General features: G+C 48.5%; 1 long non-coding RNA gene across 1 annotated transcript in view; it reads left to right on the top strand.

The window, feature by feature from the left end:
* The first annotated feature begins 271 nt into the window (after positions 1–271).
* Positions 272–15,478, top strand: part of LOC109284109 (uncharacterized) — a 30,823-nt gene continuing 15,616 nt past the window's right edge. Inside the window, exons 1-2 of the long non-coding RNA XR_009455097.1 lie at positions 272–581; positions 12,271–12,379. This is a non-coding gene — a long non-coding RNA (uncharacterized LOC109284109). The remainder of the gene's footprint in view (positions 582–12,270; positions 12,380–15,478) is intronic.

Genomic DNA, 15,478 nt, shown 5'->3' with positions numbered 1-15,478 from the left:
TGAATGAGGTCAATCCTTACCCCCATGTGCCTCCTACTTCTCCCCCCACTCCTTGCAGTGGGTTGGGAACCCAGGTGTGCAGACCTTAGGCCAAAGAAGGCTGCCAGAAGTGTTCTCACAATTCCCTATTCCTAATTGCTGGCCATTTTATACCCCGCTTTGCCCATAAGCAAAGACAAATAGTAGTACACTAATTGATTGATTCCTAGATGGGCTTCATAAGGAAACCTGAGAGATGCATTCAGTATAAGCACAATGTGGATAACTTTGGTGTGGGCTACAAGGCCTGATATAGATTGAGAAGCAGCTCAGGCTGATGGACAGTGTTATCGGGATTGCGCAATACCACCCATTTCCTCTTGTACTCACCTGCCTTGACTTTGATCTTATGAGGGGAGGAAAGAGGTTGGTATGATGTCACTCGGTATTCGCAGAATAACTTCCCCTGACATGTTAAGTCACTCCATGTCTTTTTATTCTCTTTTCTTTTACAGCGACCCAAGTTGCAGGCAGCAGCTTCAACTTTCTCCCTGAACCACTCATCAGCTCTGGAGAGGATCCCCACCTTCGGGAACCTCAAAGTAAGTCCCCGCCGGTGCTGCACGGCGATAATTAACTCATTAGCGAGTGTAGTTACAGTCTCTTTGCCCTCTTGCCGGCATAAAACCCCAGGCAACCTTTCTTCTCAGTTACCCTTCCAGGTCTGGCTGGGGCTGGTCAGTATAGCCTATGCTCAGCCTCCCTCATTTTTACCGAGGCTTTCCCTGGTTTTCTCTTCTTCTTTTCCCACACTGCCACTCCCTGCCGGTAATTAATCAGTTTGCAACTGTGCTTGTTAAGCCCTGGTTCCCGATTCACTCCTTGGGGCTGGGAGCATCCCTAGCTGTTGCTTGCAGCCAATCCTAGTCTCTCCTAAGCTGGGGTCCTCCTTATTATCACAGGATTTCCCCCCAGATCATGGCTAGGAGCCTCGGCTCCTTTGAACTCATCACCACAGTCACGTCCTAGGGTGAGTGTCTGACCCATGCTGTCCTGCCGTCCTTCACATTCCCGAAGGTGTTCTTTCCGGGTCCTCCCTCTGATTTTATCCCCAGGAGCTAAATCTGTTGGCCAGTCCTAAATTAGGTGGAGAATTCCCCCCACCTGGCTGGGTGTCATCATTAACAGACCCCAGGTGTTCCTCCAAGTAACAGGGCTCCCAACAGAAACCCTGTTACAGACAGCAACCTAAAAGTTGACTCTAAGGTTGTCTCTATACCTTACAGCTATTGCACAATTAGCTGGTTAATTATACAATTAAATTGAGACGAGCTATACACACAAAGTACCTAAAAGCTCCAACCAGCTATCAAGTTAGAACCTGAAAATGTGTACTGAATTTATAGCTGGTTCCTATCGAGCTTTGATTTGCAAGTGTAGCAGGGTCTCCCCTCCAGCTGGGATCCCATTTGGTGAGGTGCACCATGCCCCCCTGGGGCTGGGAGTCCCCCAGCTGAGGGGACTCTCAGCCCCCACAGCACCCAGCAGCTGCAGGACTCTGGGTCCCAGCAGCCATGAGGAGTGGCTGAGATCTTCCACTCTCAGGGGTGCATGGTGTAGGATATGCACCCCATTGGCTGGGAGACCACAGCTGCTACAATCTTCCAGCCTCAGGGAGCCTGGTGTACCCCCACAGCTGGGAGCCCCTTCAGCTGAAGCAGCTCCCAGCCACGGGAGTTTGCTTCTTGCTGGTGCAGAGAAGCCCAGGATTGGGCTCCCTTTGCATCGACATTAAGGCACGATGGGATCTAATGCGTGATCTCACAATCACACCTCCTGCCACACAGTGCACCTTTACTTGCACGTGTAGATGGGCCCTAAATATCAGGCTTTTTTTGCTCCAGCCCAAATTAAACTTTGTATATCCTAGTGTTTTATTCAGTGGAGTTGTGAATGCAACCACAATGAGGCTTCCAAAACTTCTGATGAGAGATTATTCCACAGCTTGATTGATTGATCTTACTGTTAGGATTTTTTCCTGACTTACACTCTAAATATTCACTTTCCTAATTCTATTGGGCACATCTTGGGGCTAACTTATAAATAGGATACATCTTGTTTTGTCTAATATTCTATGTATAGATTTTGAAATTGTATAGAAAATAAAGATTAAAAAAAATCAAGTATTCCACACAATGTGTTTGTGAGACCTCATTATTGTGTCTTTTTTCCTGCATGCAATACATAAAAACAAAGACGAAGTTTTCTTTTTTCTTTTTTTCTTTTTTTAATTTATTCCCTCTTTGTAGAAAAGCCAATTGCCACAGAGTGACAGTATGAACACAGGACTTGTGGTGAAAGTATTGGCACACCCTCTAATATACTGGGATAAAAGTCAGTGCTACAAATTTGCAAAGAGAAGAGTGTGAAGAGTTCTTTGGAGTCATACCACCAGCAAGACTGTGAGGCAATATTCGTAGTACCTGAAATCAGAGCCAAAGAAATCTGGAGGAACTGAAGGAATCACTGCATTATTTTTAGAAGTAAAGAACTGGCAAACATAACTTTACCTGAGCAAAATGAAAAGCAGCAGATGGGAAGATCCTGAGGGGGTGAGAAGTACAAAGGTGGGAAATTAAGCTCTGTGAATCTGGCAGCTACCCAAGACCCAGAGGTACAGGGAGAGGGGTAAAAATTAAATTAAAACCATACAGCTACAGCAACATTCTCCCTCTCCTCTGCTCAGTGCTTGTGTCCTGAACAGATGCAGCTGTACAGAGTGGCGGAAGGAAAGGTGATTAGGATCCAGCCCTAGATGCTGCCTGTTGTTTTTAGAACTTGCTGGCAGCTTTGTGCCCTCCTTTTCCTTATTGCTGGAGTCTTCCTCTCAACAATGAGCTTCACTCAGTGGGGTAGGATACAATCAGATCCAGAATAACAGTGCCTTACAGACAGGACACAACCCCTGCCTTAACATGTCTCAAGGAATAAGCCAGCCATCCAACTTGTTAGATATAGGAAATATCTAGCATCTCACATTGGACATTCTCAAACAAAACCTCCTGTAGATTGCTTACTGGTATTGCAATTCCTGTGTGTCTGATAAATGAATTTATGTCGGGAACAAATGTCCACCTGAGCCTAGCAGCCGCAGGACTCACATGGTTAAGGCACACGAGTTTCTTTAGCCAACAGCACACGATGTAGCTAGTTTTGCATTAAGCCAGCTTTAACTCCCTTGCCTGAATGACCAGGAACCCGTTCACAGTTGGATTGACTGAGGGTACCTTTAGGCACAACTCTAAAGAGGGGCTCCAATTTACGCCTATCGAGCGGTAAAGAGGCACTTCACCACTGCCACTACCCCTCAGATTAATTGTGGGAGAAAGCTAATGCTGAGCCACTGGGCAGGAGCAGGACTGAAATGCTATTGAGAAGCTCATGCAAATGAATTGGGGAGGGATCACAGATCTAATTAACTCCTCCCGCAAGCCAATGGCAATGCATTGTGAGGTGAGGGAAGAGACAAAATTTAATTTGATTTGATTAGGAGCAAATGAGGACCAGAATGACCAGGACTTTGGTCAGACAGATACGGGTTCAGGTACAGGTATGGCCACTAAGTACAGATTGGAAAATGTGTCCAGGGGAGCCCCAGAGACTACATGTTATTTGGACATTTAAAGACCTTACACCTGCTGATCCAGCTCTTCCTGTCTCCTCTACAAAAGCTCTTTATAGATGTCCCCAGACACCACTAACCACACTTCAGTTCACAAAAGCAGAACTTTCTGCAAACTACTTAGTGTATTTTTCAGGAAGAAGGTTTGTTGCAAGTGTTTCCAGCTAAGAGCCCTTAAAATAAGCTTATTTGCTGTGTGGTGTTGACTTCCACATTTTTATAGGAAAGTGGTTTTGTTTAAGAGGAAAATGATAAAGCTAGATTCCCCAGCCTCTCTTTGCCCTCCAAGTAGCTCCAAAACTTGGGATCTCTCACAGGAGAGATGGAGATTTTTTCTGAGAACCCCTTGTTAAAATATTGGCAGCACATCACTGCTTTAACTTCACTCATTCCAAATGAAAGAAGGTGAAAATATGAGAAGATTAAAAGAATGAAAACAGAAGCACACTTTATTTTCCTTGGTAAATGGTATATGGTTGTGTTGAGAGCCAGGCACAGCTGTTATGATAGCCATAATCAAACCACAAGCACTATCTGGGAGGAAATTTCCCAAGTCAGATAAACATTTTGGAAGAAAAAGTTTAATACTTTGGCTGAAGAATCCCTTAGAATGGGAGTGTTAAAAGTCATCTGGCCCCACAGGCTGGATGAGCCAGGGGGCCAATTCATAAGCTGGATCTGGAACACATCTGGCCCATAAGGCAGGAATTTGGTGGCCGCAGTGCTAATTGTTGTGGTCTCTGGAGCTGCGGCAGCCACCACTGTTCACCGCTAAATATCTAGCCCCACTGACAGTCCTGTAGGCCTAATGGCACTGCTTCATGGGCCTGTCTTCAACACCTCCACCTTAGAAAAAGTTAAAGGGCAGAAACAACCAGGAAGGTCTTAGATGGTGGTGGTAGGCCATACTGGAAAGAACACTGGTGTGGGACTGGGACATCTGGGTTTTATTTCTACTTCAGTCATTGGCCTGGCAGAGTGACTTTCAACAAGCCCCTGCCTGTGCTTTCATTTCCCCATCTGTAAAATGGGAATGATAAAGCTATCTCTCCTTTGTAAAATGCTTTGAGATCTACTGATGGTAAGTGCTATATAAGAGCTAGGGGCAGCAGTTTCAACATGCCACCGGGGTGGTACTCAGATAGGTACCCCCTCTTCAAACGAAGTGATGTTAGTGGGTGTGGGTGTGCTGTAGGAGGTGTAGCTGCCTGGCTGTGTGCAGCTCTCCTGCTCTCCCTACAGAGCAGAGCCGGGACACTTAGTGAGCTTTAACTATGTACAGTTTAATGTAAGAGTTTACAGAATTAACATATATGCATATGCAATAAAAATATTTACAGTATATATATATTCAAACACACTCTACTAGCCCCTGGCCCTGCACTTAGGCCAGTCCCCCTGGGGCCTTCTTGGATTGGAGTGCAGGCTCTGCCTTCTCACTCAGTGCCCTCCAGGCCTGAGGGGAGGGGCCCTCATGTATAACACAGGGGTTGGTTTAGGGACTGATAATAATAGGGCTGGCAGTGGTAAGACGGTGATTAAATATTCATAATAGGGGTTTCATCAAACACAATCTGTTCAAATACAATAATATGGTGTGGAGTTTACAAACAATAAGATGCAGGGTTTACAACATGGAATCAGAGAGGAAAGAAAGGATCAGCATACAGCAGTGGCGCAACTGCTGCGTCCCAGGAAGTAATGACCCCCCGGCGGAGGGAGGGGGTGTGAAAGAATACCCTGATACCCCAAAGGGCACCCTTTACCCTGCTTAAATTATAGCTGGATGGGCCTCAACCCGAGAAGCCCCTTCCCATCAGGGGTTCCCCCTCTGCTGCCCCCCCAGAGGGGAGGGCCTTCCGCCCCTGTGGGAATCCCCTTCCCAGGCAACTCACAGCTCCCTAGGACCCACCAAGGCTGCACTCATCTCCAGGGGTGAGGCTTCTCCTCCCTCTGTGGGGGGGCCCTCAACTGCCTCAGGGGGCTCTCCTGGCCTGTCAGCCCACTCTTGGCCCTGTGCACCGATGGCCCTGTTCCTGCCTCATGCAGGATTGGAGATCCGCACTGCTCGTGCAGCTCCCAGGGTCCAGTCCGCTCCCAAACCCTCCATGCACTGGCCTGTGCACCGTCATCCCTGAAGAGTCAGTCCAGCCCAGATGGGAAATGGATGCTTCCAGAAGGAGAATGGGAGGCCAGTGTGGGCATCTGGGAAGGTGTTCCAAGTTTAGCTAGTTAATTTAGGGCACAAGATTGCAGACCCAAGAGAGAGGTGCTGAAGGGCCTGAGTTAAAGGGGGGGTGAAGGGTGGCTAAGGACTTCTCACTCAGGAGTCAGAGCACTAGCTAAGGACTGAGAGAGCAAGCTGACTGAGGCCAACTGGGGATCAAGATGGCTTCTTAGAGTTGAAAGACTGGTCCAGACAGAGATGGCCCTATGCTGAGCAGAGCAGAGTGAAGCACCTAGTGTCTCAACCTGGTAATCTGAGGGCAGCCTCTCATTTAAATTTAATTCAACCTCAATGTATGACAGGTGAAAACAGGGCAGACCCCTGGTGATACAGAGTGGGTATGATGTTGCCAGATGGCAATGTTGCTACAGCACCATGATTTAGTACTTCCTTTTGGAAGTAGTAAAGCATAGCACAGTACAGGTGGCTACTGTGCTGTGCGCACGGTACACAGGTAGATTTTGCCACTACGTCATTGAAGCAGCGCACTCCCTGGTGTGCCACTATGGCAACGTAGCTGGAGATCATATATAGACACGTGATCAGCATGTCACCATAGCGTTTTGAACAATTGCACCATAGGGTGATGTGTATGTGCACCCAGTGAGAAGCAGGCTTGAGATGGCTGCTAAAGGCTGCTAAAGGGTCACTGTTAGAGGCCAATCCTATTACAATTCCCTGACACACAATGAATACTGGATTAGAAAGAAATATTGAGCTTTGAAACAATCCAAGCGTGTTGACAGTAGATCCACAACTGAATGAGAGTCAGGCAGCAGTACTACACTAGGGGTGTGTCTACCCTGAACAGTGTAGAGCTCAACAGTACCATGTACAGGTGTACAGGCAACTCTAAATGAGCTAGCTCGGGTACTATAGGCATGTTAGTGTATGCTGTGCTTGGACAAGTAGACCCTGCTTCTCAGGGAACTCATAGATTCATAGATGTTAGGGTCGGAAGGGACCCCAATAGATCATCGAGTCCGACCCCCTGCATAAGCAGGAAAGAGTGCTGGGTCTAGATGACCCCAGCTAGATACTCATCTAACCTCCTCCTGAAGACCCCCAGGGTAGAGGAGAGCACCACCTCCCTTGGGAGCCCGTTCCAGACCTTGGCCACTCGAACTGTGAAGAAGTTCTTCCTAATGTCCAGTCTAAATCTGCTCTCTGCTAGCTTGTGGCCATTGTTTCTTGTAACCCCCGGAGGCGCCTTGGTGAATAAATATTCACCAATTCCCTTCTGTGCCCCCGTGATGAACTTATAGGCAGCCACAATGTCGCCTCTCAACCTTCTCTTGCGGAGGCTGAAAAGGTCCAGTTTCTCTAGTCTCTCCTCATAGGGCTTGGTCTGCAGGCCCTTGACCATACGAGTGGCCCTTCTCTGGACCCTCTCCAGGTTATCCGCATCCTTCTTGAAGTGTGGCGCCCAGAATTGCACGCAGTACTCCAACTGCGGTCTGACCAGCGCCCGATAGAGGGGAAGTATCACCTCCCTGGACCTATTCGTCATGCATCTGCTGATGCACGATAAAGTGCCATTGGCTTTTCTGATGGTTTCGTCACACTGCCGGCTCATGTTCATCTTGGAGTCCACTAGGACTCCAAGATCCCTTTCCACCTCTGTGCCACCCAGCAGGTCATTCCCTAGGCTGTAGGTGTGCTGGACATTTTTCCTCCCTAGGTGCAGCACTTTGCATTTCTCCTTGTTGAACTGCATCCTGTTGTTTTCTGCCCACTTGTCCAACCTATCCAGGTCTGCCTGCAGCTGTTCCCTGCCCTCCGGCGTGTCCACTTCTCCCCATAGCTTTGTGTCACCTGCAAACTTGGACAGAGTACATTTGACTCCCTCGTCCAAGTCACTGATGAAGACATTAAAGAGTATCGGTCCAAGGACCGAGCCCTGCGGGACCCCACTGCCCACACCCTTCCAGGTCGAAGCCGACCCATCCACCATGACTCTCTGGGTGCGACCCTCCAGCCAATTCGCCACCCACCGGACTGTGTAGTCATTCAAGTCACAGCCTCTTAACTTGTTCACCAGTATGGGGTGGGATACCGTATCGAAGGCCTTTCTGAAGTCTAAGTATACGACATCCACCCCTCCTCCTGTGTCCAGGTGTTTCGTAACCTGGTCATAGAAAGAGACTAGGTTGGTCAGGTACGATCTGCCCGCCACAAACCCGTGCTGGTTTCCCCTCAGCATAATTTGCCCTGCCGGGCTCTCACAAATGTGAGCCTTGATAATTTTTTCAAAGACTTTACCAAGGATGGAGGTGAGACTGACTGGCCTATAGTTGCCTGGGTCATCCTTCCTCCCCTTTTTGAAAATGGGGACCACGTTAGCCCTTTTCCAGTCCTCCGGGACTTGGCCCGTGCGCCACGAGCGTTCGAATATTCCTACCAGTGGCTCTGCAATGATGTTGGCCAGTGCCTTCAGCACCCTCGGATGGAGCCCATCCGGGCCTGCCGATTTAAAGGCATCCAGTTCTTCCAAATGACTCTGCACCACCTCAGGATCTACGTATGGAAGTCTGGCACCTTGCTGCTGCCTCTCTACAACCACAGTGAGAGACTTGTCGTGCCCCTCACTTAGGAACACTGAGGCAAAGAACTCATTGAGGAGTTCAACCTTGTCCCCCCTGTCTGTCACCAATTGTTTCTGCCCATTTAGCAGTGGTCCTATTCCTCCCTGGGCCTTCCTTTTACTCCCAATATATCTAAAAAACAATTTCTTGTTGTCTTTTACTTGGATTGCCATCCTCAGCTCCATGGTAGCTTTGGCCCACCTAACTGCCTCATGCCCAAGAGCCTTTATTTAAGATATTTTAATATTGTTTGTTTAATAACTTTAACTAATCCAGTCTTCTGAAATATTTTTCTATCTGACTGCTGTCCTTTAGGAAGCCCTGTCCATATCTCACACACTGATACTAAGGATTATGGTCACGGTGTTGAATACTATGGAGCTGAATGCATGTAAGCACTTTGTCACTTGTACAAACAATATGAAAAGTCCTGAAATAATCCATTTGTCCTGTCTTCTTGAGAGACCATCCTCATCCCAAGAGCGCTCAACTGTGTCTCTTCACCAAGCTTTCCTATTTTTGGATGTTGCCTCTGTACTCAACTGATCCACAAATCTAACAAAACTGGGATTTTTTAGTGTTATAGAGATTTTAAGTGTTTCATTCTGAACCAAGATCAAGTGACAGTTGAGAATTCCTTGACTTTTCTCATTAGACATGGCTGGCTAGAGGGAATCCATGCTGTGTCTGTAATCCAAAGCTTAAGAAACCTCAAGTTCTGTCAGGTCCCAGAAAAGAATCTCTCTAGATGCTGTGATATCATAATGCAATGGCATGTTTCATCCTAAAACTAGCACTGTAATTCTATGAAAAATTCATGGGTTTTTACTGGATTCTTGGCAGCTTTAATGCTGGAAAGGCCAAAAGAGAAAATTTGCAACCACGCAGAGAAATGATGTTGCTTAACAAACCTGCAGCAATTTTCTGGTTTATTTACTGTAGTAGCATGATGATAAGAAGCCCACAGTATTGCCAAGCAATACAATGGAACATTGACAATGCTCCTGAGGTCCTTTCCAACCTTAATTTTCTATGATTCTATGTCATCATGATATCCTTCAGATGCTTTAGGTGATATTGTTTTCCCACAAAAAGATTTGCTTATCACAGGTTCTGTTATGCCAAGAGAGAGTAAAATGGTTTAAACAAGTATCATGTAGTATAGGCATTAAGAGAATCTTCAAGGCAGTCATCAGCCTTGAGTGTTTTTTTTTCAGACAATTTTTTATTCAATAAAGTCTTAAATACATTTATAACATATCTGTTTCACCTTTATTAAAAAGCCAAGATGAAATCTACATGGCTGGATGTGGCTTTTGGCCTGTACTAGGAATTTCTATTGACATCAGTGGGCAGAGAACATGGCTCAGATCATTAACCTGATATTATCTTCATTCCTGAAATATTTCAGAATTTCATTTCTCTTTAATGAGCTGTTACTTTCTCATTCATGGCAGTGGTCAATAGGAACTCAGCCAGCAAGTTAATCTCAAAAGTTTGCTCCTCTTCTGAGTGACAGATTATTGAAGCACTCCTCTAAATACTGTCTTTATCTTCACACTGACCTTTTTTTGATTGTATGTCGCGGCGCACCTCACTGCCCCGCTCCTAGAGAGGGGAAAACTGCCAGAGGAGAAGCTCTGGCAGTGCATAAGGAGCCCTAGTGGTGATTAGGGAGTACAGGTGTGGGTTGCCGGGGCAACTAATGAGAATCAGCTGCCTGTAGGAGGCAGGGCCTGGCCTTTATAAAGCCCAGGGCTGAAGCCAGGCTAGTGGTTCCCTGCTAGCAGCTGGAGAGGCAGGAGCTCCCTCAGCCAGGATATAGGGAGAACCCTGGTCGCAAGTATAGCTCACAAGAGCTGCAGAGGCTGGAGCAATGGTGTTGAATTACAGCCAGGTGGCTTATGTTATTATGGCCCAGTGCCTTAGGTTTTGGTTATAGCCAGGAGGCTTATATTTGCTTTAGAGTTTGAATTACACCAGTGGTTTGGGTGAGGCTATAAGGGGTTGGAGGAGGCCTCATCGGGGACTCACAAGGGAGTGTGAGGACCCCGGCGCCAGTAAGGGCGCAACTTACGGGGTGCGTAGACCCCAGCCCCAGAGAGGGGCGTTTGGAGAAGCCCCAGCATGGGCGCGACGAGCCCCAGGAGGGGGCACTACTAGGAAGCCCGAGTGTGGGCATGGCGAGCCCCAGGAAGGGGGAGCGCACTTTAGAGAAGCCCAGCATGGGCACAGCGAGCCCCAAAGAGGGGACGACACTATTAAGAAGCCCAAGGTGGGCACAACGAGCCCGAGAGGGGCAATATGTGAGAAGCCCGAGAGGGGCAATATGTGAGAAGCCCGAGAGGGGCATGACGAGCCCGGTAACAGGCTAGCACTGCAGAAAACCCAAGAGAAGGGCAGGGTGCTGTGGTGGACCCCAGGAAAAGGGGTTAGCAGCACGGTGTGCCCAAGAGAAGGACAGGGTGCTGCAGTGGTCCCCAGGAAAAGGGGATAGCAGTACAGCATCCCGGAAAAAGGGAAGCAGTGTGGTGGGCCTGAAAGACCGGAGGCTCGATATAGCGTCCCAAAGCGGGCAAGGGTCCCTGAGTGGGACAACACTTTTAGAGGAGGCCCCAGAGAAGAGGGGCAGCGCTAGAAAAGGCCCCAGAGAAGTGGGCAGCATTTTAGGAAGCCCAAGGTGGGCACGGCGAGCCCCGAAGAGGGGAGCGCCTTATGAGAGAAGGCCCCAGGGAAAGGGGTAGCACTAGAGAAGGCCCCAGAGAAGGGGGCAGTGTACGTATAGAGACACACCAAAGTCTATCACATCTGCAAGGCTTGGGGCGTGGTATTAGGGGTTGGTAGGAGCCACACGCAGCCCATAAGGCCAGGGTGCCTGGAACACACCCAGTGTACAGGGAGACCCCTGGTGGGGTCCGGGAGAACACGGGGACGGAAGTCCCAGCTAACCGTGCCGAGGAGACGTAAGGCAGCCTCCCAACATATTTACTGAACATCAAAGACGTGGCGGGTGAGAATAGAGGGTGCCTTTGGGCCGAATTGGCACGGAGATGGCCTTAAGGAGATCACGGCCCTCCTGTAGGACTCCACCATGACAGTATCCTAAGGACTGACTTTGTTTGTAGCACAGTAGTACTAAATTTGTGGGTAAACTGTCACCGAGTAAAACTGTAACTGTACTAATGAGCACTTACAGTCTTCCCCAGTGCAGGTAATGACAAGCCAAATTTTTCCATCAGTTGTCTCAGTCCAGCAATACAGGTGTAAATGAAAGTCAGGGTCTAGACCAGGGATAGGCAACCCCCAGCATGGGTGCCAGATGATGGCATGCGAAAGCATTTTTCTTGGCATGTACACCTTGGGGTGGACAGCTGGGAAGGGGCCAAGGCTGTACTGCCACAACAAGGATTGGGCCCCTCGCAGCTCCCTGTCCATGGAGTGCAGGATAGGGGCCAGAGAGCCCTTTAGCCTTTCACCCGGCTGGTCTGTTCCATGGGTCCATGGGCCGGGGGGAGGTGGGAGGGGGAAAGAGGTCTTGTTATCCTTTCAGGAACAGACAGCGCTGTTTACCCTATTCTTTCCTGCCATGTCTTTGGTGTTTAGTCTATAAGTATCGGGAAGTGTTCTCCTTACTGGAAGTTCACTTTAAGGACGTTAGACTTACTCTTCCTTGCGGCTCTGACCTCCCCTTACACCCCAGCTATACACCACCCAGATGTTAAAGTATCTTAGGAAGTCTATTGGTTCTTTGACAAATGGTCTAACTTCCCTCCATTTTTTTTCTCTTTTAAACTTAGATTTTCTTCAACACAACTCCAGGCAAAGCGGACAGGGTTGGCTCAGAGGAATATTTGGTCACAGCTAAAACAACAGAAACAGCGATAACCGAGGAACAGAACAGCCCAGGTAAATACTGGGAACTTCAAAGCCACAGGAGCACTAGGTGTAGGTGCTTTTCCCCAAAGGCTGAGGGTGATCCTCATATGGATACAGCCTCATGGGTAGTAACAATTTCAATTGAAAGGAAAAAGAAAAGAAAGGGGAAAAAATATGACAAAAGCAGGCAATGCCTTCACCTTTCCCATACTTCAATCTTATTCAGAAGGCTCGAGGATCTTCCCCCTTAAACGATAATGTCCAAAAACAGTTGGTCACAGTTTTTCCAGTATAGATCAGCAACTTAAATGTTAAAGGACAAAAAAACGCAACCTTATTCCGCACTGAGCAGCTCGCATATGCTTCGTACTTCTTAGCACTCTCATACTTCCCTCTGTAAACACTTGTAGGAACACGCCGGCAGGGTTATCCCCTGTAGTCAGAGCTCCTCTGAGCCCTAGGATGCAAAATTCAGTCCTCTCTGTGTCCCTGGGTTTCTCACAGCTAGCAGCTTCAGGCTAGGATAGAGAATCCTGACTGTCTCCCCACTCTGCCTCCTCTCCCTGCAGTGTCACCATCCCACCAGAAATACTGTGTTGGCAGTGGGGGGTACCAATCCAGGAGGACCAGAAGCTGATAAAGCAGCATTCTGGTGGCAGCAGCATTCCTGTCGTAGGCACCATTTCCAGTGGGCCTCATAGGTTTTCCGGGTTTTCCTTTGTAGTCTGAAGGGGTAGAGAAAGCCTCTTCACATATCCTCCCTGTAAGTTGCCCTTAGGCACCTTATCCTTCTTCTCCCCTGAAGTCTGCACAGAAGTCTGCCACTCCCCATGGTGCAGAAAATCCTTCCACAGGACCTTTTCCTCCAGGTGGCATTTTGATAAAAATTCAGCCACTACATTAGTTCTACCATGTCTATATTCAATATTAAAGTGGAAGGGTTGGAGGGCTAGTGCCTAGTGAGTTATCCACACATTATTGGTCTGAGCTCTTTTGAGCCATTGTTATTAAAGTGAATTAGCACCCCAGGAAATAATAATGAAAGTAGTCCACCCCCCCCCCCACACTTAATGGCCAGACATTCTTGTTCTCTCATGGTGCACCTCTGCTCTTGTTGATTAAATTTTCAACTGGCATATGCCACTGGCTGATTTACTCCATCCACTTCCTGTGAGAGGACGGTCCCCATTGCTCTATTGGAGGTGTCTGTCTGGGGCAATGACCTCTCACCCTAAATCCTCCTCCTCAGGGGAGGGGTCTATTAATAGGCTCTCTGGCTCTTGCTACACTTTAAGTAAATTAGCGTGATAAATTTGTTTTTCTTTTTTATGTCCAGGATGAAGAACCTCATAATCTACAGACCCAACCTTTGTTCTTAACCAATGTTAAGAACGTACTTGATCCAAAAATGAATATGATCTCATAGAGATAATGGAGACCTGGTGGGACTCCATCTATGACTGGACCATAGGTATGGATGGCTATACCTTGTACAGGAGGGATTGTGTTGCAAAAAGGGCGGGGGTGTAGCTCTCTATGTGAAGGAGCATTACACTTCCCTACAAGCAGAGATTGGCACCCAAGGAGGGTGACTTGAGACCCTCTGCATTAGAATAGGGGGAGAATGTGGTGAAGGGGATGTAGTTATTACATACTTCCTAACCAGGAGGAAGAGCTGGATCATGAATTTGCTAGGGAACTGGCAGAGGCTGCACGCTCTTGGTGCATGGTCATTATGGGCGACTTCAACCACCCTGACATCTCATGGGAAGAGCATTCAGCCAAATCTGATTGGTCACAAAGCTTCCTCACTTGCATTGATGAGCTCTATTTGACTCAAGAAGTCTACGGCCCAACAAGAATGAAGGCACTGCTGGATCTGGTACTGGCCAAAGGGGATGATCTAGTCAGTGACCTGAGGATAAAAGGGAAGCTTGGTGACAGTGATCATGAGCTGATCACTTTCTCTATCCATTGCAAAGCTGGCTGTGCCTCCCTGGTCTCAAGATTATGCTCGCGGGCCACCTTGGCACATGCACCAGGTGTTGGCTGCTGCGTGGATTCCAGCGACCTCTGAATGAGCCCAGGGTCACCCCGGGGAAAGCCCAGATACTCACCTGCCACGACTTTGATAACATCTTCAGTGGTGGGCTCCCCTTCAGTGGGCTCACTCAGATTGGCTGCAACCCTCGGTGGGTATCTGTGGGGCCCTGCCTCCCCTACACCCTATCCATGCACCAGCCTCTAGGACGGCCCTCGGTGTTCACAAGGCTTGCTCTCTGATGTCGTCTCTTCCTATCCCTCTTGTGGAGAGGGAGACGATGCTTTCTCTCAACCACTGCATTCCCGGGGCATCTTGAGTTGCCCCAGGCCTCCCTATGGACCTCTGGCTAAGCCTGGCTGTTGGCTGCGGTCCTTCGGCTACTCCTACCTTTGGAGTGCCACTTTTGCCCCTGCCCTTACCTCAGAGCCTCTTGCAGCTGAGCCCCATCAAAAGGGGTACAATGAAGAAATAACAAGTTAAAAAAAAAAAAAAAAAAGCCTTCACCAGTAGTTCAGGGTAGGCTCCCTTCCTACTCATGGACTCAGTGCTTTATGGTCTTCGTCATCCCTTGATGATGTCCAAGGTCCTCACCTCCACTGGGGACCCTCTCTGGTGCTCCAGTTCCGTGTCCCACACTGCACGCCGGCGTTGGGAATGCCCGGCGTGGGAAGCACCCTTGGCATGCTGCTCCTACAGTGCCTCCCTGGTATCTCCCTCTATGCCAGCTTTTATCCTGGCCAGGCAGCATCCAGGGATGATGTCACCCGCCCATGCTGGTTCAAGCCGGAAGTAGGCGCAGCTCAAAAACCACATGGCTGTTTGATGTCAGTGTGGCGCGTCCACCTCCTCTCCCCCTGCAAGAGGTAAGTTTGCCCTGGTTTCAGGGATTTTTGTGTAATGGTGAGCTGTCCCATTCCCTGTCCCTCCACGTGGGTGGGGTCCCCTATCTTCCGGTCCTCCTGGGACACTGGCAAATCAGTCAGCAACACAGAAATCCTTGACTTTAGGAAAGCTGACTTTCACAAGCTTAGAAGGTTGGTTATTGAGGCCCTGAAATACCATGATTTGACAGGGAGGGGAGTCCA

The sequence above is a fragment of the Alligator mississippiensis genome, chromosome 1 (genome assembly GCF_030867095.1).
Source record: "Alligator mississippiensis isolate rAllMis1 chromosome 1, rAllMis1, whole genome shotgun sequence".
Lineage (NCBI taxonomy): Eukaryota > Metazoa > Chordata > Crocodylia > Alligatoridae > Alligator > Alligator mississippiensis.
Note: the sequence above shows the minus strand (reverse complement) of the source record. Positions and strands in the feature narration are given on the sequence as shown.